This window comes from Peromyscus maniculatus, chromosome 15 (genome assembly GCF_049852395.1).
Source record: "Peromyscus maniculatus bairdii isolate BWxNUB_F1_BW_parent chromosome 15, HU_Pman_BW_mat_3.1, whole genome shotgun sequence".
Taxonomy (NCBI): domain Eukaryota; kingdom Metazoa; phylum Chordata; class Mammalia; order Rodentia; family Cricetidae; genus Peromyscus; species Peromyscus maniculatus.
Window position 1 is genome coordinate 64,718,333 of NC_134866.1, and position 23,340 is coordinate 64,741,672.

The window sequence follows — 23,340 nt, forward strand, 5'->3', positions numbered from 1 at the left end:
CAATGCTCTTTAGTGCCAAGCTCAGTGCTGGCACATAGAAGCATTGTTCAGTAATTATTTTTCTAATCCTCATGTGTTCTTAAAAAAACTAATTATTTAATATTTAATCAGTAAAGATGTAGGAATTTCAGGCTTCTGGGCAGTCAGAAATTGCTGGAGAGGCCTTGTTGCCAGAGCAATTAGATGACCATCGGCAGGACAAAGAGGCTTGCTTTGAGTCACTTGTCCCCTATCAGCACAGGCCAGATCAATTTCACATGTGTGGAAGGTTACAGAGTGAGGGTACGTATTTTTATAAGAAAAACTGGCTTTGGGGAATATCTACACATCTTAGAGTTCTCAGCAAGTGAACATTGGGTGTCATTTTCAAGAGAAAGGCTGGCTATCACTGATGGTTATTTTTGACAAATACGTAATGGACTTTGAGCATGTAACCTCAAACCTCTCTCTTACCCTTTCTTTATACCCTATGTGTTTTGCTAATTTGCTCCCAATTAATCCACACAGTTTAAAAGGGCAGTCTTTTCTGTAAGAGTCTTTGTAAAACCTGAGTTACTGCATTGTGGTTTTGCTCGTCTACCCTGCTCAGGACCTGCTCTTCTGTCAGTCTGACTAGGAAAGTTATTTAGGATTTACCTTTTCCAAAACTTTACTTAAAGTTAACTTTTAAGCGATATTGTTGTTGTTGGCTGTATACTATTTTTCTTTCTTAATTAATTTATTTTTTAAAAAGTTTTTTTTTTCATTTTACATACCAATCTCAGTCCCCCCTCCATGTCCTTCTCCTGTGCCCCCAACCTCCCCGAGTCCTACCCCCTTGGGGAGTCAACAAAGTCTGGCATACTAAGTTGAGGCGGGACCAAGCCCCTCCCCCCTGTGTCTAGGTTGAGCAAGGTATAACTGTTAACGTGCATGTACGTAAGTGCATCACGCTTGTGCCCGGTACATCTGGAAGCCAGAGGGGGCATCAGATTCCCAGGACCTGAAGGTATAGTGGTTGTCAGTCACCACTTAGGTGCTGGGAACTGAACTTGGGTCTTCTGCAAGAGCAGCCAGTGCTCTAAACCACTGATCAGTCTCTCCTGCCTGATACAGTATTTTCACACCCGCTTTAGTCTCATCTTTCCTCAACAATTATGCTCAAACAAAGGAAGAACTATTGTTACACTTAAGGCCGCTTGCTTCTTGTTACTTCGCCTTCCATATTTCTTAATATTGGAAGTTAATTGTGAAGAAAAGTCTATTCCTTTTTGATGAAATTAAAACATGAAATGAAATCACTTATATCTACTGTTTGGATACTATTGTTACAGCTTCCAAATAAACAAAAAATGATGGATGTGACCTTTAAACACTAATCTCTGGACCACCAAGGAACCTGCGGGGGTTATATTCTGAGTGGACTTGCCACTCATGGCAGGCATTTATGAATCACTTCCCAAACTAGCAACTGTCTGACTTGGCTTCATTTATTTTTTTTCTGTTAGCATACAAAATAATGAGTTTCTTTGTGACATTTTCATGCGCATGTCATTGTATATTGTACAAATTCACACCCCCATTTTATCCTTCAGTCTCCAATGCCTTTTCCACTCATCTCTTTTCTCCACACATAGTCCCATGTTGTTTTCATTTTATGTGTATGTACATATGTATACATATATGTATAACGAAATCTAGATTGCACATGAGAGAAAACACATGACAGATACATTTACCCCTCACTACCTATCTTGTTTTCACCTCTACCTTCCCTTTAGACTGTCTTCCTTCCATGTAATTTCCTCTCTACTCTTCTTCTTACAACTCATATACATAAACTTTATATACAATATATTAATATATTCTGCAGAAGATAGAGGCATGTGATATTTGTCTTTCTTGTTACGGCTAATTTTGGGAGGAGGAGGCTTCTAGGTTGGTTCCGTATATTATATGTTGAGACAAATATTGCAGTAATCATTCATGCCTTGCTGATGGTCTAAATTTCATTATATCATTGTGTGATATTTTGTGTTCTGACAAATAAAGCCTGTTCAGAGTCAGAGGAGCAAGGGGCCAGCCACCAGTGACTTCCTATCTCTTCTGTTCCTCTGACCAAAAGGCACCAAGATCCTGTCTCAGTCTTGCCTTATCATTTCTTGTCCCTCTCTCTACAGTCCTCCAAACCTCTATGGTTAACTAGTGGCTAGCTCAGCCCTCTGACTCCAAACAAACTTCATTTGTCAGAACCCAATAACATATCACACAACATTATGTATATACCAGAGCTGATATTGCTGGATCAGAGGGTAGTCATATTCTCAGTTTGTGTAGGGACTTCTAAGCTGATTTCCATAGTGTCTGCATTATTTTACATTTCCTCCAGCTGTGTAAAGCATTCCTCACAGCTTCACCAGCACTTGCTGTAATGTATTTTGCTGATGCTAGCCATACCGAGTGGGGTGAAATGGAATCACAAAGTAGTTTTAATTTGTACTTCCCTGGAGGTTAAAGATTTTGAACTTTTTTTTTTTTTTTTTGTATATCTGTTGATCATTCGTATTTCTTCTTCTTCTTCTTCTTCTTCTTCTTCTTCTTCTTCTTCTTCTTCTTCTTCTTCTTCTTCTTCTTCTTCTTTTTTGGTTTTTCGAGACAGGGTTTCTCTGTGTAGCTTTGCGCCTTTCCTGGGACTCACTTGGTAGCCCAGGCTGGCCTCCAACTCGCAGAGATCCGCCTGGCTCTGCCTCCCGAGTGCTGGGATTAAAAGCGTGCGCCACCAACGCCCGTCCTCGTATTTCTTCTTCTGAGAACTGTCTATACAATTCATTTGCCCAATTATTGACCAGATGATTTTTTTGGTGTTTACATTTTGCAGTTATTTATATGTTCTTGGTCTCAATCTCCTGTCTTATGTACAGTTGCAAAGATTTCATGTCATTCTGTGGGCAGTTTCTATACTTTGTTGTGAAAAAGCTTTTTAGTTTCTTAATAGTCTTATTATTTCACTTGCCAAATCTTCCTAATACTTCCTCAGATATCAGAGTCCTTTTCTCTTCTCTCTATGTTATTTATTTAATGTGAGTGAGCAAGTGTGTGTGTGCCCACACACATGCACACACATGCATGAGCATGAGGCACATGGAGGTCAGAGAACAGCTTGAGGGATTTGGGTCTCTTCTCCCATCATGTGGATTCCAGGATCTTAATTCCCGTCCCCAGCTTGGTGACAAGTACATTTAGTTGTCAAACCATCTTGCCAGCCCTCCAATCTTTTCCAGAAATTTCTTCTCCTTACCTCTGTCTTGAAGCGAAGTGTTTTACTTATGCTTTACTCTGGCAGTTTCAAAGTTTCAGATCTTATATCAGATCTTAAGTTAATATCTTAAATCCATTTTGAATTGATTTTGCACGTGATGAGAGACAGGATTCTAATTTAATTCTCTAACTGTGCCTATAAAGTTCGCCCAGCACCATTTGTTGAAGAAGCTAGCCTTTCTCTAATGTGTATTTTTGCAACTTCTGTTGGAAATTGGGTGTCTTTAGTTGTGTGAGGTTTCTTTTCTTTATGTTCCCCTCTGTAATCCCTATTTTGTTCCATGGGTACATTTGTTTTAGTGAAAATATCATGGTGTCATTAATAATATGGCTCTGTATTATAATTTTTAATTGTATTTTTTAATATCTCCAACATTACTGATTCTGTTGAGGGCTGATTTGATACCTTGGGTGTTTTGGGCTTCCACATGAAACTTAGTGTCTTGTTTTTCTAGTTTTGTGGAGGATATTGCTGGGATACCACCAGCACACAGGGAAAATCTAGCTGCTTCCTTTTCTGCTTGTGTCCTTTTTATTTTTTTATCTTGCCCTATTGTTCTGGCTAAAACTTTAAGGACTATATTGACTAAAATAGAGAGAGTAGTCATTATGGACTCATTCCTCACTTTAGAGGAAATGGTTTTCGTTTACCCCACATAATTTTGTCTGTATGCTTGTCACATACAGTCTTTATTTCTTATGATGTGTTACCTCTGTTCCTAATTTCTTCAGAGCTTCTATTATGAAGTGGTACTGAACTTTGTCAAAGGCTTTTTCTCTATCTATTAAGAAGATGATGTCATTTCTTCCTTGGGTCTACTTGTGTGCTAAATTGCTTTTATTTTAAAAAATGTTACATCATTCTTGCATCCCTGGAATGACATCAACTTGATCATGGAGTATCATTTTTAATATGATGTTAGATTTAATCACAAGTATTTTTTGAGAGTTATTGTGTCTTTGCTCATTAGAGAAATTGGTCTGTAGTTTTCCTTTTGTTAATTCCTTATCTGGTATGGGTATTAGATAATTTTGGCTACACAAAATGAGTTTGGGAGTCTTCCTTGCATTTCTGTGTTATGGAATAGTTTTAGGACTATCGACGTCAGTTAAAATTTAAAAGTATGGTAGAATTCTGCAACGACTCCACCTGTTGTTGGGAGACTATTACTCTCTCAGTCTTGTTTCTCCTTAGACATCTTCTGTAGCTGGTTTTTGTCCTCTTCGTAAAATCTGGGTAGATTGTGAGTATCAAGCATTTGATCTATTCCAGGTTTCCCATCCTTTTGGAAAGCTGGTTTTCAAATTATTTCCAAATAACTATCTGCTTTAGAAGCACCTATAGTATTTCCTTTTCCATGTCTTATTTTATTAATTTGGGTCTTCTCTCTTCCTTTTCTCAGTTTGACCAAAGGTTTGCTAGTATTATTTTTTTAAAGAATAAACTTTTTATCTCATTTTTTTTTGTATTTTGATTTTAGTCTGTCTTCATTTTATTAATTTTTGTCTCAGTCTTTAGTATTACCTTACTCTTACTGATTTGGACACTGACTTAATATTTTTTAAAGTACGTTTGAAATAGAATTGCAGCACTGTTACCCATTTTCAGCCTTCTAGCCCTTATTATCTACCCTCCCGTGAGCCCTTCCATTCCCACTCCTAAGTTGATGGCATCTTTTATATTTTGTCATTCTGGTCACTGTTGCAGTTCATAGGTATCAAAGGCCTGTTGGTTCCCTATGTTTGAAGCTTGTGTAGTAACTTTGGTACCATGAAAACTAATCCTTAGTGAGGAAGTTTCCAGGTTAGTTCCAGCTCAGGAGCCTCTGAGCCTTGTGACTGAAGTACATGGTATCATCACCAATAGGGACTTACCTTCCACCGCTGAGGGCAACCAGTCAAGAGCCAGAACATGTAAGCTTGGGGAGTCTCTTGGACAACCATGACCAAGAACTCAAAAGTGTATTCTCACGCCTGGTATTGGGGTTTTATTAGGTGGTATTTGATGCATGGAGGGAGCATTTTCAGCCCAGATGAGAAAAGTTTATTTAAGCTGTATATGTATATTTATATGTATGTAGACTTACATGTACTAAAGTTTTCTTAGGTAATAGTTAATAGTATGATACCTTATGAGGTTTTCAGATATCCTTACTGTTATTTTACCTTTCTTCTTCCTTCTGTATTTCATGTCTCTAAATCAGGTCACTTATTCCCTGCTATTCCCTTCTCTATAACTCTCCCCGCATATCAGATCCAGGATGGTTCCTTTTACCTTTCCTCACTTTTGCAGTTACTCCAGGATACATATTCACATATGAAGATTTTTAAACTAAGAGCCTCAAATAAGAGAGAACATGTGATAGTTGTCTTTCTCCGTGTGGGTTACATCACTCAATGTGATCTTTTATCGTTCCATCCATTTACCTGTAAAGCTCATGGTATTATTTTTTTTTTATAGCCGAACAGTATTCTGTAGTGTATGTGCACCACATTTTCACTATTAATTCATTAGTTGAAAGACGTTTAGGTTGTTTCCATTTCCTAGCTATTGTGATCAGAGAAGCAATGAACAGGGCTGAGCAGGTATCTGTGGATGTCAAGTCCTTGAACATATGCCAAGGAGGAGTATAGCTGGGCCATATGGTAAATTTATTTTTAGCGTCTTGAGAATTCTCCACACTGATTTTCATGGTTACTTCTCCACCTTACCAACAATGTGTGAGGGTTCCTTTTTTTACTATTCCCACTCTGTCATTTGTTGTCAATTGTTTTGTTGATCATTGCCATTCTGACTGGGATAAGATAAAAAATTTTCAAGTTGTTTTGCTTTGTATTTTTCTAATTGCTAGGAATAATGAACAATTTTGAAATATGTTTTACCCATTCTAGTAGTTATTCAGTCCGCCAGGCTGGATATCTCTGCCACTCCTCAGTCTACATTGGGGTCCTGAAGATGTAGGTTCTAATACCATCAAAGTTGGCAGTAGAATAGATAAACTTGCAGTCAAGGGTGAAAACAAGCAGGCAAGAAACAAAAGCTTCCTTCTCTCATGTCCTTTATGTAGCTGTCACCAGAAAGTATGGCCCAAGTTTAAGGTGGATCTTCAGTCCTCAAACAATGCATATTTATCAGGGGTCTTCTTACCCTTTAATACACCTTAATTTATAATTATTTGCTAAGCCTTAACATTTTTAATAAAAAAATTGTTGTCATTTTTATATTTCCATAAAGTTTAAAGTAAAAATAATATCTAATTTTTAATTCATATAAGTAAGTTTTTGTTCATAGACTATGATGAAGATAGATTTTATAGTGCCTAAAATTTACTCTTCATAATACTATACTGTCATCAATAAATAATATATAATAAATACATAATATAAAATGGTCATCAGTAATCAAATGGTAATGTTAAATGTCACAGCAAATCACTTGTAGGAGCAAATCAAATTTTTCATTAATGATTTACATTCATCACCACTTCATGTTCATACAAAAAAGAATGAAGTCACGGCACCAATGCATAGTCAATTTTTATATGTCTCCTTGTTTCACCCAGAATTTAGTTTGCTGCTAGGAGATAAGGTTTCTCTTGTATTCCATTGCTGAGAAAAGGACAATACCAGGGAGAGAGTAACTGCTGAATCAATAAATTTAGGTACATGGTACAAGTCAAAAGCTCTGTGGGTGATATGTTTACAGTTAATGGAGCCATGAGTTAAACTTGAAGTTTTCGTTCTGAAACACAACTTTTTGTTTATTTGGTTGGTTTCTGTTTTTGTTGTTGTTTGTTTTTTTGCTTCTATTTACTAATCTTCCAAAAGGGTTGCTAAGCTTATGTTTAAACTTAATGAAGAGAAGTATAATTCACAAAGTTACTTAACCATAGTCACAGGAGAGCTGGTCACCATGTCACATGTTTTTAAAGTGATAGTAGCTCTTTACTCACAATTCCCTTTACACTGTTCTTTATTCCTTCTGTTTTCTTCTAATTCCAAGCCCAAGTGAGTCCACATAACTAGAAGTCTAGGGGACATTTCAGAATCTTAAGAAAAAGGAGCAAAAGAATGATAGCAATATCAGTAAGCCACTGAACCTGCAGCTGCCGACCAGAGAAAAATAAGTCCTTATATATTTATGTTACTGTATGCTCATGGTGAAGGTATTATGTCAGTCATGCTGGTAGTGGATATAATAGCCAACTACATTATATTTTTCAAAATGTTCTGAGATAGCTTTTTTGACTCTATTTCTACCTTTCTGTGTTTCTTTTGCATTCTCTCAGCTGGTGAGCCTCCATAACATAGCGCAGAATCACACATAACACTATCAACTGGCCAAAGTTTGGGATTCATTTCTTTAATATAAATCTTTGATCACCTTAAAAATATGAATGGCCACAGAGTTAGACATATTTAAGCTGTAGATACTTACCTACCTTTGTGCAGATTTTCACAGCTTATTTATGATGTTGTTGGACATTGTGTAGGGAGCTAAAAGTGAGTAAGACATCGTCTGCCTCAGGGAATTTGCACTCCAATTCCAAATTTCAAACACTAAAATAGAGTTTGGGTGCTTAGAAAGAAATAGGAGCTTCTATTTGGGGTCAGGATAACATAAATTCTTTATGGTTAGTAGAGGCATAGGGAGGGTTATGGTATACAATTGTATAATTTTAAATTTTATGCTAGAAGTCAAAATAAAGCCATTTACATATTCTATGAAAACGTATGATGGTAGCAGCAGCTGCAATGATGTGGTTGGTAAAGAAGTGATTACTGGGAGGTATTAACAAGCTCCAGTATAGAGTGTTTGGTAATTAGAGTCAAAATCCACAGATTCAAAGGGCCCAGGAATGCTGAAGGATAATAAGAGTTAAACTATTCTCACTAAAATTTTCATGGTTGACAAACAAATGAAGAAATGGGACTTGAATCTAAACTTCTCTGTCTCCAAAGTCCAATATAAAAGCACTTTTGCATCCTGATGGCAGGCCAGTAATATTATTACATACCAAAACTGGAAAATAGCAATTGATAGTAACAGGGGATCAATTCAGTTTATTTTTAAAACTTCTATACATGATATAGGAAGTTAAAATGTCAATGTAATACTTGACACTATATTTCCAAAATATGTTCAACTTACTATGTGTGAAAATACTTGTTAGATGTTTATATAAATTTTAGTAGCATGAAATCCCATGGAAGGACTGAAGGTTCCCTGAGTGGGATAAATATCAGCTTCAAATGATTCTTCCAAACACACATACATACAATGATGTCAATGTTATCTCCCTGTGTTCTTTTCGCCTCTTTCCCTTCCCTCATCAAGTATGAATTTCCCCAGCAATCACTTTGCAATGTAGGTTTCAACCCAACACCTTCACAGCCTCACATATCTATACCTGACATAGGTTGACATCCATACAAGAAGCAACATCAGGCTGGGTGGTGGTGGCCTTTAATTCCAGCACTGAGGAGACAGAGGCAGATGGATGTCTGTGAATTTGAGGTCAGCCTGGTCTACATAGTGAGTTACAGGACAGCCAGGTCTGTTACACAAAGAAAACCTGTCTGAAAAACCAAAGAGAGAGAGAGAGAGAGAGAGAGAGAGAGAGAGAGAGAGAGAGAGAGAGAAGCAACATCAAAGATGAGTGAACATTCTTCTCTCTCCCAGCCTTAACTAGGTGGGATTGTTTAAAAGTGTTTTCAGGTTGGTGAACAGGATGCTACGCATTTTCCCATGATTGATTTTTTTTTCAATTGTGGATTTCTCACAGAATGTGGATATCACAACAGTATCATAGAATCATAAAGACTATACAGCATCGTCCATATTGCATTTATCCTTAATTCTCAAAAAAATCTGTTGGTAATATTTATAAGACATAGCTACATTTATTTTGTTCTTGCTGTTCCTCAGTAGGTAACTTCTCATACACATAATTCTCTTTTTCTTATTTTTTCTCAGAATAACACTAGTCATAAGAAAATAACAGCTATTTCACGCCAAGAAGAATGGAAAGGATTTTGACTATCTTCTAAGTTTGATAATCTCCTGAAATATCATATATTTGAAATTGCTTTAGCTGATCCCCAATCCATCACACCCAGGCAGAGAGAAATCACTAGCATTGAAAAGTATAATTTTGTTCTGTGTTATAATGCATATTTTGTTCATGAGTCCGATAATGAATTCTTTTTTAAAGGGATCACTTATTCAGCCACAAGTCATTGGCTGTCAAAAAGTGTCAGATTGCCCCTCTGGGAAAGTGACAAAGTAAGAGTATCATCTCTGAACAAAGGCTACTATTTAAATTGCAGAGCTCACACCTAAGGGAGCAATATCATTAATTGGAAAAATGTCTTAAGAACCATCACAATTATGTTTCAACAAGAGTAGATCCACTTACATTTTTTGACAAGAAGAATAAAAGAAATAATGTGAATTTTCTATCGGGACTGAACAAACTGGTAAGAACTTATTTCATATGTTGAAAGTGTTCTGTCCGGCCAGCTGTAGCAGAGATAGTGCTACTCTGAAAGTTTCTTCACTTTAGTAAAGTCTTTAAAAGTAAAGTCCTTCTACCCAGTCCTGTCACATGCCTATGCCCTTATATTAAATTACTTGAAGATAAAAATGACCTCTTCCAAAAATGCCATAAGGCCTTCACACTTTAGAGGGGGATACGAGTTTGGTTTTCTCTGAAGGCCTCCTTCCCATTGAAATCACCGGCCTGCGTGTTCTGAATGACAGACAGTTGCTGCCCTGTAGCAACAGTTCTGATTAAGACTCTTGCTCTCAGATGCTGGTGGTGGTGGCAAACACCTTTAGTCCCAACACTCAGGAGGCAGAGGTAGGTGGATCTCTGTGAGTTCGAGGCCAGTCTCGTCTACAAAGCAAGTTCCAGAACAACCAGGTCTGTTACACAGAGAAAAGAAACCCTGTCTAGGGAGAAAAAAAAAAAGGAAGACCTTTTCTCTCAAATTTCTTAGAATCATCATCATTACCAAAAGGACAGTACTAGAAACCTACCCTAAAAGCAAAGTTAAGTTCAAGCAAAGAAAAATAGGAAGGCTGGTAACTCCTCCCTCTCCTGCCAGATCAGTATACCCAGGGAATCAATGGGGGGTTGGTGCTGTGGTCAGAGCCTTCCATGTGTCCCTGGTTAATCATTCCCAAATGCTGTATTTTGGATTTACCAATTAGAATTCAATAAACAACCTTTTTCTCCTGCCAAAGAAATCTGGGCATGTAGTGGTATCTAGCTGAAAAACCAGTCATGGTGTGAATTGCTAAGTAGCACATGATTTGTGTGTTTAATACCGTGGAAATACTACTAAAAACTGACATACGTATTTTCACTTCAGAACATGCAGATTTAAAATATAACAGTTTCTGTGTGGTCTTATAGTCATCATCCATGATTTAGTGGTAGAATCCTTTAGTCCTTCACAAAGGTGATCATGAATAGAATACTGCCCAGTCATTCCCTCACAGATTGAAAACAAAAATGAGAAGAAATGGAGTTGTTATCTCCTGAGTTTTATCCTGAGCGAAGGCCTGGCAGCAGCAAACATAGTTTCAGTGTTCATTGAAACCCAAGGTCTCAGTCAGAAGTGTCTAGTTTAAGACAAAAGAGAACTCAGGACATTCATTGAAAACCAAACCAAATGTATCCATCTAGGGTTTTGCTGACTGAACACATCACTTTAAGTGCTTGCAACATTCTTAGAACAGTCCCAACAAATAAGATCCATGACAGATCCTATAGAGTTGAGAAACTGAAGAGAGTTAGCAGGGTACTCTTCAAGTAGTCCAATAGATGCAGTAAGACTAAGGACTCAACTCTGAATTCTGAAAGGCGCCTCTTTTACTAAATCTCACGAGGTCTCTTTTATTGTTTTTCCTCATCACACATCAGTTCTCCCTCATAGTATCCGCCATAAGTGCCATCCATTTTCACTGCCTGGATCTCCTCTATTTAGTTATAAATTCAAAGAAGGCAGGATTTTTGTTGCTGTTTTGTTTTTCTTGAGAAAGACTCTTACTAGCCTGACACTCACTATTGTAGTACAGGCTGGCTTCACAATAAGTAATCCCCTTGTATCTGTTTCCTATGTGCTATAAGACCATAACCTTGTGTCACTATTTCTGTCTAATAGAATTAATTTTCTTTCCTCTTCCCCATTATTATTCAAAACATTGCACATGCTTGACACTGTGAGAAGAAAATATAAAGTAAATCTAGAGCTAAAACTGGACTGCAGCACCAAAGTAAAATATAAAGTGCAGTTAACTGATCTTAAGAACCTTGGGAAGACTGTTTTACAGAGAAAGGAAAGTTTATACAGCTAGGATTTTGGTCATTGATATGAAACTGCATTCCCATTGACAAAGAAACAAAGTGAGAAAATGAGGAAAGGGGAGTGTGCAGGATTTTTTTCAAGTGCTGAGCTAGACTCAAATGTGGAGTTTCTGAGGAAGGAAGGAAGGAAGGAAGGAAGGAAGGAAGGAAGGAAGGAAGGAAGGAAGGAAGGAAGGAAGGAAGGAAGGAAGGAAGGAAGGAAGGAGCACCGAAGAGAGGTGAGGGGCTGTTTGCAGTGCTCTCTGCTGGTCTGCCAAGAAGGGCAACATGACTTTATTAATGCTAACTCATAGCATTTCAGATCACATGCCAACTTGTTTCCTCATTTCAAAAGTAGAAGCAGCAGTGCTCAAAAAAAAAAATTGAACAAGTAGGCTTAAAGAATGCATACAAAGACCCCTTTTAAAGTAAACTTAAAAAAAAAATTCTTGATGTTGCTCATGTTAGCTAACACCAAATCCACCCAGTTTATGATGAAACAGAATCCAGTGTCCCCTCGTACTGCTTCTTGGAACGTTGGATCAGACCTGAAGTAAATGAAACTTGTGTTAACCAGTAGCCATAGAAGTTATTCAATATTTCATAGATTCAGATTTTCAGGGGCTATTGATCTCGCTTTCTGAGACAAGGTTTCTCACTGGACTTACCAAGTAGGCTGGACTGTCTGGCTACCAAATCTCAGACATCTACCTGCCTCTGCATCACCAGCATTGGGATTACAAGTATACACCACTGCATCTAAGTTTTTATGTGGGTTCTAGGAACTAAATCCAGATTTTCATGCTTGCTTAGCAAACACTTTGATGACTGAGCCAAAATATATCTTCCTGGTCCTGATATATTTCATTTTACTTTTTACTGTTCATCCATTTCCCCCACTACCCTCCTCATCCCCTCTGCCCTCCTCGTGCTGGTCCCACTACTTTCTGCCCTCAAGTCACATGTATTCTAGTGCTCTCATATCTTTTTTCATCCTTATCCCTCATTTAAAACTCCTTCCTCCTCTCTCATAATCCACTTTCTACTCCTCCCCCCCCCCCCCCCGCCACACACATAAAAGTGCACTTAAATCTAGAATCTGCATATGAGTGAAAGCATGTGTCCTGGTTACTGCTCTATTGCTGTGAAGAGACACCATGGCCAAGGCAGCTTATAGAAGAAGACATCCAATTGGTAGCTTGCTTACAGCTTCAGAAGGAGTCCATGACAATCATGGTGGGGAGCATGGCTTCAGACTGGCACTGGAGCCCTAGCTGAGAACTTACATCTGATCCACAAGGTGGAGGCAGGGAGAGAGCAAGACTGGGTCTTACCTAGGCTTTTGAAACCTCAAAGCTCATCCCCAGTGATATATCTCCTCTAACAAGGCCACACTTCCTAATCCTTCCTAAACAGTTCACCAACTGAGAACCAGTCATACAAATATATAGCATATGGGAGTCATTATCATTCAAACTACCATATTCTACTCTTGTAGCCATATTCTAAAGTAAAAGCATTCAGTCCAATTTCAAATGTCCCCATAGTCCTTCACAGTCTCAACACTGTTTCAAAATCAAAAGTCTCTTCTGAGATTCCAGGTAATCTCTTAACTGTAACCCCTGTAAAAACAAAAGGAAAATTACATGTGCAGAACATATATTACCGCTCCAAAAGGCAGGAGAGGGGACATGGTGATGAAGTACTGGGTCAAAGCAAGACAAACGCACAGCAGGGAAATATGGTGACATTTTATTTGCGCTTTAATAATAAATTAAAATAAATTTAATAAAGCTTTCCTGAAGATCAGAGGAAAAAGACCATTATAAGTAAACAAAGAAGTCAGGCAGCGGTAGCACATGCCCTTAATCCTATCTCTTAGCAGGCAGGATCTCTGTGTGTTCAAGGCCCCACTAGGGAACAGAGCCAAGCACGGTGACACACGCCTTTAATCCCAGTACTAACCCTAGAGGTCTGGAGGTCTGTACAGACAGACAGAAAGTGACAGAGCTGTGTAGGAAGGAGAAATGATGTGGCTGGGCTAAGAGAGCCAATGAGAGGGCAGAACAGAAAAGGCATATAAAGGTGAGCATACTGGAAGAAGCTCTCTTTGGAAGCTGCAGAGTTGGTGAGGTGAGATTAGCTTGTGGTCTGTCCTATTCCTCTGATCTTTCTCTTAGACTTTAACCCAAATTTCTGGCTCTGTGTGTTTTATTTATTAAGACCATTTAGAAATTCTTCTACAGGAAAATCTTTAAATCCTGACACAGATGGCTCTTCAGGTCCTCTACCCTTTCAGCTTTGTTGACTGCAAAACACTTCTCCCTCTCAGGCTAGTTCCACATTCTATTGACCACCCTCCTTGGCAGATATCCCACAGCTCTGCCATTGCCAACATATTCCAGGCTTCACCTTCATGGTTTCATGCAAAGGCCTCCAGGCCGCCACACAGGTCCTCCCCTACCACAAACCTGGCCTCAGCAGCTTTCTGTAACCATAGAGGAAGATTCCACAACCTTTTTTTTACTACTGTATCTTTCTTGATGAAGCCAAGAAGCCACATGGCCAAAGATGCCAAATTCTTCTACTTGCTGGGGATGGAATCTGGCCCCCTCCTTGAATTAGATCACATTAGCTTTGACTTGTAGACAGTTTCCCTTGCTGCATAAACTTTCTCTTTTACAAACTCTGAGGTTACCCAGGTGGGATCTTGTCCTGAGGCTATACCTCTCTCTTCATTCCATTTCTCTTTAAGCCTTTCTTTAAATTAAACTTATCTCCTTGGGCATGAATTTCCTGGTGCTCTTTTTCTCCCCAAATTGCATTTTGTATTTTTTTTTGGCCCCACTTACTCTTTTTCATTGTTTTCTGTATAAGAAGGATCACCAATAACTATGTGAATCAATCCTAGAATGTCTTGAAATCTTTCCCAGCAACATTAGCCTCAAACTCCTTAATTTAGCCTACAGAAGATTTTCTTTTTTTTTTTAAAGACAAGGGCAGAGTGTAGCCGAATTCCTAGCCCAAATATTACAAGAATGGTTTCTAGGGCAGCTACTATTGTTCCCCTGTGAACCAACTTGACCTGGGCCTCCACAGTCCACATCTCTCTCAGCCCTACTATCTTCCATGCTCCTACTAGGATGGCCCATTACTCTCTGCATACAGCATTCAACTGCTTTCCCCTAATCCAAAGAACCAAAGCCCCAAACAGAAGCATGGTCAGGCCTGTCACAGCAATACTCCACTCCTGGTACCAACTTCTGTCTTAGTCACTGTTCTATGGCTGTGAGGAGACACCGTGACCAAAGCAGCTTATAAAAGAAAACATTTAATGGAGGGCTTGCTTACAGTTTCAGAGGGTTAGCTCATGACCATTAAGGTGGGGCACATGGCTGCAGCCAGGCAGACTGGCACTGGAGCAAAAGCTAAGATGTCCCATCTGATCCACAAGATGGAGGAAGGGACAGAGCAAGACTGGGCCTGGCCTAGGCTCTTGAAACCTCAAAGCTCACTACCAGTGCCACACCTTCTCCAACAAGGCCACGCCTCCTAGTCCTTCCTAAACAGTTCACCAGCTGAGAAACAAACATTCAAATATGTGAGCCTAAAGGTGCTATTCTTATTCAAAGCACCACGGCATGTGGTTTGTCTGTCTGAGTCTGACTTATTTCACATAACAGAATAATCTAAAGTTGCATTCAGTTTGCATTGTTTATATTCATGTTAGAACACTGGTAGTAGAGTCAATACTTTGATTAGAGTCCAGTCCTGATACTTTCTTTATACTGAAAGCCTTTGAAAAGGAAAGCTATCCATTGAATAAACCAGGTGCCTAACCTATCCAATGATAAGTCTTTACTAAACGGTCAATAAGAATCTTTTCATGCTTTGTGTTTAGTGTTTATACTCTTAGCTCTTTTGAGGGCCCACCACCCAGCTCCCAAATAAATCACACATGGAGGCTTATTCTTAATTATAAGTGCTGGGCCTTAGCTTGGCTTGTTTCTAGACAGCTTTTCTTAACTTAAATTATCCCATCTATCTTTTGCCTCTGGGCATTTCCTTTTCTATTATTGTATATCTTTCTTTATTTCTTATTCTGTGGCTTGCTGTGTAGGTGGGTGGCTGGCCCCTGATGTCCTCTTCCTTTTCTGGCTACTTCTTCCCTCCCAGATTTCTCCTTCTATTTATTCTCTCTGCCTGCCAGCCCAGCCTATCCTTTCTCCTGCCTTGCTATTGGCTGTTCAGTTCTTTATTAGACCATCAGGTGTTTTAGACAGGCACAGTAACACAGCTTCAATAGAGTTAAATAAATGCACCATAACAAAAGTAACACACCTTGAAATAACATTCCCCAACAGTTTAGTTATTCCCTAACCTCTGGTACTGTATTACAGACAGCAGTGTCTTACCCTGTAGGTGTTGGTCCTCTGTCCATAAGAGTACCCAGTGCTCTTATCTTATGAACCATTTCTCCAGCCCCATTACCCCTCTTCTTAAATTTTAAAAAATCCCATCTACCTTAGAAAAACAAGAAGAATGGCCTTTTGCTAGTTTCAGAATTAAAATGATTAGTTTGAGGTCATTGTTTGCAATTGCTCATAGCTACAGAAGCACGTGCATATCTGTGTAGCTTGAAGTGTTATTGAGCAAGTGCCAGGTTCCAGGCACTGTGTTCACTTCTAGGAAGGCAGTGATGAAAAACACAGTGTCTTTCCTCTTGGATCTTCTCTTCTATAAAGGTAAAGCAAGAATGCCACAGTAGCACTAACAGCACAGGCAATGCTCTCCCCCAATCCCAATGCAGGCCAAAAGATAATGATAAGATTCTGAAGAGAAGAAAACAGTGATAAGATTGTATTAAACAGGATACACACACACACACACACACACACCATACATATCACACACAGACACACACATATCATACATATCACACACAGACACACACACACACACACACACACACACACATATACACACAATGAGATTAAAAAGAGTCAAAGAAGACAGCAAGACTTCCCAGAGATTACTAAGAGTAAAAAGTCATTATTACAACCAAGTTGTTGGGGAAAGGTCAGATTACCAGATTCTCAGGACTACATTATCTGAAGGAACCTGGAACCACAGAGTCAATACAGACACTCTAGTCACAGAGTCCAGTGAAGACAAGGAGAAATTCCTAACTGGCAGTATCAGCACTATAATTGGCCACATACAGTGGGAACCCAGATGGCATGCCGACATTGGCAATGTAATCTGTATTGGTCAGCCCCACTATTAAACAGTTCAACAAAGATGAAAGAGGACCAGACCTAAAGTCAAACAGTCCCAGACTGCCTTAAATACAGAGGTTGACCAGTAGCTGAAGAGTAATCACAGGTGATCACACCATGAGGCAGCACTTGAACAGAGACATGAACATGAGGAGGAGGCTGTGAGGGTCTGAGGAGAGTGTTGCAGATGGACAGCAAGGATGGGGCTGCAAGTAAGAAAGACCTGGGAAGTCTGAGCAGCAGTATGAAGACGGCATGTAAGAGCAATAGACAGTGGCCTGGAAAGTGTCCATGCTAGGGATCCCCATGGTAAGGAATTCAGGACTGATTATTATTTCACTTTTTTCTTCTATTTGTAAAACATGTCCTGTAGAAACTGAGCATAACACTTCTTCAGATTTGCTCCCAACTGTAGAGAGAAATGACAACTCTTTTTTTTTTTTGGTTTTTCGAGACAGGGTTTCTCTGTGTAGCTTTGCGCCTTTCCTGGAGCTCACTTGGTAGCCCAGGCTGGCCTCGAACTCACAAAGATCCACCTGCCTCTGCCTCCCGAGTGCTGGGATTAAAGGCGTGCGCCACCACCGCCCGGCTTGACAACTCTTGTTTTATAAGGAGAGCAATGGAGTAACATTGTCCTGCTACATCCTTTACTGTGTGCTTACCTCAGTCTTAACAATGCACATGCTTATTAAGTAACTTTCTGACTTATACTTCTCTTTATTAAGTTTAAAGATGATAAACTTAGCAACTCTTTTGGAAGATCAGTAAATAGAAGCAAGCAAAACCAGACCAAAGCAAGCAACTAACCAGCCAACCAACCAACCAACCAACCAACCAACCAACCAACCAACCAACCAACCAACCAAAGAAACAAACAAAAAGGACACACAGTTGTGTTCCAGAATGAAAACTTCCAGTTTAATTCACTGATCCATTTAACTGTGAAAATTTCACCCACTGAACTTTTAACTTGTACCATCTATCTAAATTTATTGATTCAGTGATTACTTTCTCCCTGGTGCTGTGCTTATATTTAGTAGCCAACTAAATTTTGGATGAAACAAAGAAATCATCAAGTAATTCTTATTTTTTTATTTTTTAAATTTGTGTATATATGATGTGTATGTGTTCAAGGTGTGTGTGTGTGTGTGTGTGTGTGTGTGTGTGTGTGTGTGTGTGTGCTGGCACATGCATGCCATATTAATATAGAAGTCTGATGACAAGCTTAAATGTTCTCAATTTCCTTGCCTTGTTTAAGGCGGGGCCCCTTTATTATTTTCCCACCACATATACCAGGCTTCCAGGAAAGCCCCCATTTTTACTCCCATTTCCAACAGGCATCCTGTGATTACCAATGTTTTTGTACAGGTCCGGTCTTAACATTGGTCCCAGGGATTCAAACTTGGTTCCTCATGTACCCTCAAGCAGTTTTATGCACTGAGCCATCTCATTGTCCTACAGCTTACAGTAATTCTTATTGTACTGTAGGTGACAGTGTCTACATGTAGGCAAGCTTTAGTGAGTGTTACCTGTGTCTCTGTGCTATGCCTTCCACTCTGAGCTTTCTAATTCCTGACACTAAGGAGGGAAGGACAAAATCCAGGGCCTCCAGAAGGAGTAGGCAACTCACCTATTTTTTTTTTTAAAGAAAATGGAAGAGTTGTGTAATTATGGCAGGATTTCCTCATAGGTCTGAAGGCAGATATTTAAATATAGGAAAGTGTCAGTTAATGGTATATATGAGATACAAAATCAGTAAAAATGAACATATTTTCAAGGGTTATACTTGTATACTTTACAAATCACAGAATTCTGAAACACTCTTACCTTATACATTTTGTTTATAGTTGCTAACCTTTTGAGCACAGAATATCACCGTACCAGCACCTGGATGCTGGACATCCACCTTCGCTTTCAGCAGCTGGATAGCTGTTGTCACAACACCACAAGGTGACTTGCAGAAACTTGAGACATGTGAGCAACATCTAAGTGGAAACCAAGAGTAGACAGCATGGTAAGCCATTTTGGACCTTAAAACTAAGGTCTAGGGTAAAATAAAGTGTAGCTCTACTTCACTCATTATACAAATATTTGTTAATACACAGTACATGCTAGTTGCCTGAGATTCAATGAGCAAGAAAATGATTTTCTCCCTAGGACATATTTGATTCTTAATGATGTGGATTGTGAACTAAAAGGTTAAGAATGCTGATGTGTAGGAGGCCATTACCACCAGAAGATTATAAAAGAATGGTAGAGAAGAGGTAACTCATGGTGAGATAGGAAGCATGGTAACCTTTAAAGGCAAGTGCTGGTAGGAAGGGGACTCACAACATCTTTGAAAGGGAGCAACTGGAGAAATAAAAGTCAGAAAAGAATGTCATCACAGAAACCAAATGTGTGGCAATTTGGTGGAGCAAGTTAACCTAAATTAAATATCAGGAAAGTCAGAACTGGAAGACATCCAGTAGCTGAGCAATTAGCAGGTTATTAAAGACCTGACAGTAGATATAGACTCAGGGAACTAAAGGAGGAGAGGAGGCTTTGCAGACAAGGAGAAGACAATAAGTACACCTGACACTTTCATGAAGGTTGGCTACAGTGGGAAGGGGGAAAATAGGAGATGAAATCGAAAATGTGGAGTTAAGAAAGTCTTGTTAGGAAATACCAGATGAGGAATGAACTAATGGAGTCATTTAGATATAGGATAGGAAGTGGATAATTTATGAGGCAGCATCCCCAATTAATTTGTAGAACATGGGATCTGGGGTGAAAGCTGGTAGACTTGAGCGTATAGTTAGAGATTTTTTTCTTAGAACCCTGAGAGATGAAACTGCTTGATTTTGAATACCAGTGTGTCTAGGGAGAAAGCAGAGAATAGGGGTAGATTCTCCTTGTGGTTTCTGGGTTTTTTTTTTTTTTTTTTTTTTTTTTGTGTGTGTGTGTGTGTGTGTGTGTGTGTGTGTGTGTGTGTGTGTGTGTGTGTGTGACTCTGAGGACTTATGATTGAGTTCTTCTAGAGAATGATGAACTTGTAAAATGAGTGCTGGGGAAGAAATTGCTTCCAAGCCCACCACAGGACCAGCAGGTGATCTTTGGATCCTATCCAAAGTCAGAGACCAGTATCATGGTGGTTCTATTCCCCTGGCCCTCGGATTTTCTCTAGAATGCTTAAGTAGTGGAAGTAATCTGTAGTTGAGTGTAATGCTCTAGGCTGGTTGCAAGACTAAGGAGTGAGAATTTTAGAATAAAAATGGTTGTTAGAACTTCTGAGTTTTTTCCTCCTTTAAAAACAAACAAACAAGCAGCTGGCAGTGTTTTCTGTAGCTGCTGCACACTGACGTGCAGAGATGAAATGACCCTTCAGCAATAGCACTGACTGTTAAGCTGGAAGGGAACAGAAGATGTGCCCCGGTTTAGATTGTCCCCTAAATGTGTAAGATCACTAGGAAAAGGGACAGTTAAGACTTCGGTCCTTCTCTTTGTTTCCACTCTCACCTGCCCTTTCTGCTCCACCATTCTGTGACAATTTAATTGGGTACTTATTTTAAAGGGGAACTTGATCTGAAACAGGGTGGTTATTTGGCACTAAGAAAGCTATAGGGATCGCAACTAACCTTCCTTTCCACTAGGTCAGGCATTTTTTTTTTTTTTTTTTTTTATCACAAAACAACTTTTAAGGCATGCATCAGAAAGAAAGGATAAACTAAATATTCTTCGGGGCAATCTACATACATTCTAGTTCATTCAGTTGGGTTTCAAGTAGTGTATGCGTGTGCGTGTGCGTGTGCGTGTGCGTGTGCGTGTGGTGTATTTATGATCATGCAGGCAAGCCAGAGCAAGACTTGAGGTGACTTTCCCTATCCCTGTCTACTTTATTTCTTAAAGACAAGATCTCTCACTAAACTGGAAGCTGGTCTGGCTGGGAAGGCTGGAAAGTGAGCTCTCAGATTGGCTTGCCTCAGTCCCCCATTGCTTGAGTATAGGCATGCACAGCCGTGTCTACTTATTTCCTGGGTACTGGTGTCATGCTTGAGAACAAATGACTGTACACTGAGCCATCTCCTTGACCACAATCATTTTTTTTTAATTAAAAAATTTCTCCAAGTCACAAATTACAAAAGTAAAATAGTGAAATCTGACTTTTCAGAGGTTCCTTGTTATAGATGACTTCTAATGCTACAGCTCTCCTTGTTAATTTTCTCATGTAAAATAGTCCATATTATCTGAAGATGATCATAGCTCCATCATGAAGATATACGGTTCATACAATGTCTGAAGACAATTCTAAGTCAGCATGTGCTCATTGAATGCTTTTGCATGGAGCCTGTGGCCCTCTGATTGGTCAGAGTTTGAGTTCCTCTAATGTGGCCTCTACTTGTCACTGTGCAGTGTCTGTATAAGCCATGTTTGTGCAGAATGGATTTGCTTCTCATCTGTTTACTGCAGAGAAGCCTCAGGGATTAAGTCCTGTTGTGCCCCACAATGCCACACTTTATTTAAAAGATTTATTTTGCCGGGCGGTGGTGGCGCACGCCTTTAATCCCAGCACTCAGGAGGCAGAGGCAGGCGGATCTCTGTGAGTTCGAGGTCAGCCTGGTCTCCAAAGCGAGTTCCAGGAAAGGCGCAAAGCTACACAGAGAAACCCTGTCTCGAAAAAACAAAAAAAAAAAAAAAAAAACAAAAAAAAAAGATTTATTTTTATTAATTTTAATTATGTGTAGGTGTGTGTGTGTGTGTGTGTGTGTGTGTGTGTGTGTGTGTGTGTGTTTCTGTGTGGGTGTGTGCATACCTACACATCTGCAGAGGACTGAGGTATCAGGATCCCTCTGCAGCTGGAGTTAGAGGCAGTTGTGACCTGCCTGACATGGGTCCTGAGATCCAAATTCCTGTCCTCTGTGAGGGTAGCCTGCCTTTATCCCCAAGCCATTGCTTCAGACCCCAGCCATTCTTTTTTTTTTTCTTTGTTACTGTTCCTTCTCTCTTACATCTTCTTTTTATTTCTTTTATTACAACTTCATTTGGCTTCCATTAAAGCTGTATTAGGAGAAATTGTGACTTTCGGTTGTTAAGAGCTTGATGCCACATGCTGGCTGGTGGTTTTCAAAATTCAAGTTATTAACTGAAAATACTATTTTAGAAAACTCTGGAACTATGTGGAAGGTTATATTTTGAATTTTCAGCAGTTGCAATATAGTATAATATGTTACTAAATTGCTAGGAAAATAGAAATTTCAGATTATTTACTTTCAGTATATATGCAGATAGAGATAGCCGTACTTCTTGCTGTTCCAATAAACTGTAGCTATTCAAGATGAAGTGTAATAGGCTCTTTTAAAGGATTTGTGAATGTAATTTTCAAATCTATACTTGTGGCAGAGGATAAACTCTTCAAATCTACATATGGGTGAGATAACTTAGAAATGTGTCTATAGACATTTTGATTAAACTTTCACAACAGCAGAAAAATAAAATTAACTTATTCAGAATGTACCCATATTTAGATAAGGTGAAAAAGTAATTTCTGCTGTTAGATCTAGTTTTAAAGTGTAGCCACAGTGGAGAGGTAGTTCTGGAATGCCCCTTGAAAGGAAAGGTGAACGAAAATCAGAATGCTAGAAAAAAAGGGAACTATCTCCAAAGGGCAGAGTTTTCAAAGGCAACACATCCTAAAATATCCTTAGAGGTGCAATCTGAAGCACAAAGCTTTACTAATTCTTGTTGTTAACCTTTAATTCATACCCATTTAAATCTGCTCTGTGTCATTTTAGAAGGGTGTATATGTATTTGAGAACACTGTATCATCTCATAATGCCAAAGGCAGAATACTCAGTCTTTGAATTTATCCTCCGAGGACAAAATCAAAAGATTTGGCAGTTGTCATTTTACAGTGATAAAGAATGCACCAAACAATTCCTGTATCTTGCTTTTATGTTATTTGAATTGAATATTTGTAACTATTGTGAGGAATTCAAATGACCATTTTGTGTTTTAAAATGGTTCATTTACATTAAGATTCTAATTAATATCGAGACTTTCAGAGATTGTCCCTTCTTCTCATTCAGAGGTACAAATTCTCAGGTATGAATTTGTATTATTAATTTCATGACATTCTTGATTTTTTTTCCAAGGAAGAAGAAAATGACCAAACAGTTCAAGAAGAAATGATGAGAAATCATGTATCACAGAGGACCAGGTAAAACAGGTGGATGCCAGGAGGAAGTCCCCCTCTTTAAAACAGTGCAGACACAACTTAGTGCACCTACTTATCTTGGATACATATTTAATGCAGATTATTAAATATATATGAATGCCTTTAAGTCAACAGCAGAGAGAGGTTTAAAATGTGTTACATTTCAAAGGGAAGGTTTTCCTCACTAACCTGCAAGAAGCTCCTTAGCCTAGAAGCC

General features: G+C 39.0%; 1 long non-coding RNA gene across 1 annotated transcript in view; it reads left to right on the forward strand.

The window, feature by feature from the left end:
* Positions 1–23,123, forward strand: part of LOC143268695 (uncharacterized) — a 111,843-nt gene extending 88,720 nt beyond the window's left edge. The window contains exon 3 of the long non-coding RNA XR_013044800.1: positions 23,062–23,123. This is a non-coding gene — a long non-coding RNA (uncharacterized LOC143268695). The remainder of the gene's footprint in view (positions 1–23,061) is intronic.
* Positions 23,124–23,340: the final 217 nt, after the last annotated feature.